Source organism: Nematolebias whitei, chromosome 6 (assembly GCF_014905685.2).
Source record: "Nematolebias whitei isolate Nwh7 chromosome 6, NemWhi1, whole genome shotgun sequence".
In the NCBI taxonomy this organism is placed as follows: Eukaryota; Metazoa; Chordata; class Actinopteri; order Cyprinodontiformes; family Rivulidae; genus Nematolebias; species Nematolebias whitei.
In genome coordinates, this window is record NC_056503.1 from 3,401,985 (window position 1) to 3,405,087 (window position 3,103).

Consider the following 3,103-nt stretch of genomic DNA (forward strand, 5'->3'; position numbering starts at 1 on the left):
TTTTGTAGCAGTCTAGTAAGCACAGCTCTGACATGTTGACAGTGAGACTCTATGTTCTTGGAGAAAAAGTAACCAGGTAGACAAAAAACAATTTGATTAATCATGTCCCTAAGGACGTCATTCACAAGAGCCTGAAAAACAACTGGTGCGATGGTGAGACCAAAAGGCATTACCAAATACTCGTAGTGTCCATTGGGTGTGTTGAACGCCGTCTTCCCTTGGTCCCCCTCCCTGATGTGGACCAGATGATTGGCATTTCTTAGGTCAAGTTTAGAGAAGACTGTAGAACCTTGGATGTGGTCGAACGCTGTGGACATGAGGTAAAGGGCATTTATTTTTTATGGTGATCTTCTTAAGACCTCTGTAATCAATACAGTGTCTGAGAGAACCATCCTTTTTACCAACAAAAAAAGAATCCTGCACCAGCAGGGGATGCTGATGGTCTAATAATACCAGCTTGAAGTGATTATTTGATGCATTTCTGCATAGTAGTATTCTCTGGACCAGATAAGGAATAAAGACTTCCCCTGGGTGGGGTGGTACCTGGAATAAGGTCAATAGCACCGTCATATGGACTGTGAGGAGGAAGAGAGGTGACTTTGACTTTGTTAAACACCTCCTTGAGGTCATGATACTCAGCTGGTACTTTAGACAGGTCTGGATAAGTTTCTTTAATGTTCTCTGGATTGATCTCAGGTAGAATTGCCTCAAAAATATAGGTAGAAGGGCATTCTTCTGACCAACCCACAATCTCCTTACCTCTCCAATCAATGCAAGGGTTATTTTAGTTAAGCCACATGGCACCCAGATCCACAGGGAGTTGGGGTGAGTTAATCACAATAAATCTCAGTCTTTGTGATTAACCCCCAGTAACAAAGTTAAGGGTGTTGTTTCCAGGCTAGAATCATGAAGTGAATGACTGTCCAGGGCAAGAACTTTGTGAGATTTAGAAGATTGGTTTAGTTCAATACCCACAGATAAAGCAAACTGATGGTCTATGAACTCGGTATCTGCTCCTGAGTCTATAAAGCAGAAACCGCTATGGATCTCTTATCAGCCATTTGTATCTCCACAGGAACAGTGAGGAGACTTTAGGGGTTCTGATCTGACTCAACAGGCTTCTCCTTGCACCTCTTGAGGCTGGTCTTTTAACGGACACTTGGCAATGGTGTGGTTGACCTTGCCACAGTAAAAACAGAGGTGTAACCTCCTCCTTCTTCTTTCCCTTTTTTCTAGGGGTGTAACGGTACGCTAAAAATCCCATTTCGGTTCGGTTCAGTTCTATTTTGTATAGGCTTCGCCCTTTAAGGCTTTCGCTTTGTGGGTTTATCCCGTTATGCGTAGCATTAGCACTGAAAAATTTAGTCCACGCCCACCTGCTGTGTGGGCCCCACCCGGTCTGTATAATTACGTTAAGAGCTCCCGCTCTTAACGTATCGGCTCCCATTTTTTCTTCAGCGAGCTAAATAGCACTGTCAGAAGAACAAAGAAGGAAAATTGTGTAGATGACCAACCTTTGTTAAAGATGCTTGGCCCGGCAGTCGACCTCCGGTCGTCTGGTGGGTTCTCCTCCCCGAGGAGAAGCTGACGAGCAGTCTTATTTCAAGGTAATCGCCGAGGAATATTTCTCAGTGACAGGTCACTACACGCTGGACAACGCCATCTTGTATTTTTCCTCTTATCGCCGACCCTGGGAGCGAATCGGATGGTTCCTCCGGGACAGGCGCGCTCAGCTGCAGCCCCGCTGCTCATTCCCTCCTGGGGAGCGTAGTGTCGGTGGAGGGGGGCTGAGTGAATGCTCACCCCATCCCACCTCGTTTCGCATCGGCGATCACACCGCTCCCGGCCGACGGCGCCCTCAGGGGTTGCCCGGCGTAACCCAGGAGGCGGCTGACATGAAAGGACCCTTTTTTACGTCCTACACCTTTCCCGCCAGTTCGGATGATCCGGCGGGAAGGTTGTTTACTGGGCTCCATTCCGGCTCACCATCTTGATCCATATGGCCTTGTGTTCCCAACAGGACGTCCTACGGGCGAGGCCACAGATGGGTTTTTTCCTAGTAAATTGGGGGAGCCGGCCTCCACAGTCCGCACCCATCTCCAGAGCAAGGGTTCACTGAGCGGAAAGTCCCTCCGTGCCACCTGGAGCCGAGCCTGATGGAGGCTTCATTGGAGTGAGATGTCGAGGTGGACCAGCATCCCGTGCCTCCAGTTAGCATAACTGAGACGGTGACACCGCTCTCCAACTGAGCTCACCAGCATGTGTAGAGGAACATATATCTGTGATATTTTATCCATAAATTAAACGGATTCTTTCATTTTTCTGGACTGAATTCTATTGTGCATTGAATAATTAAATGTAACGTGAGACGTTAATTTTCTTTGACCCATCAAACGAATGTGGTCATTTATTAACAGAATCAAAGTTTAACATCAAACATTTACATTAATTTGGCAAATTGATTTCAACAACAACATAGCTTAGTTAGCAAGCTTTACAATTAGAAAACCACACGGCCATGGTTTCCCTTGCAACTTTAAACCAACAGACATTTCTGAAAATATCTGGATTAATTACTGGCAAGATAGAAGAGTTTAAAGATGGGGAATGAAGGAGTTAAGTGGAGAGAAAATGTGTGTGAAGGAAAATGTGTCGGTATAAGAACGGCACTCTCCATTCGAACCCAGTTTCATCTCGGTACGCTTCAGTAGGAAATCGACTCGTTACCTCTCTGAAGATGAATCAGCTGGTACGGAGTTCCATTTAACGCTACCATTTCCAGCGTCTCCGTAGGATGGTTGGGAAACGTCCGGAGTAGTGACGGTACTTTGTTCGACACACGTTCACCTCCCGGGTGGGCTCACATGAGTTGTGAGTCCGTCAGAGTTCCACTCAGATGTGGAAGATTGCATAATTCCCACAAGACTTGGAAGAACTTCGGATCATGTCTGGAACCTCCTGTTCTCTCCAGCACTTTTCTGTTCGGTTCTGCTCTCCGAACTGAACTGCTCTCCCACCGCACTCTGGTTGGAACTAGGAAGTGTCGACATTTAAAGAGTTCTGTTTCCGGTTCATTTGGGAAGTCCTGATTGGCTGAAAGAGC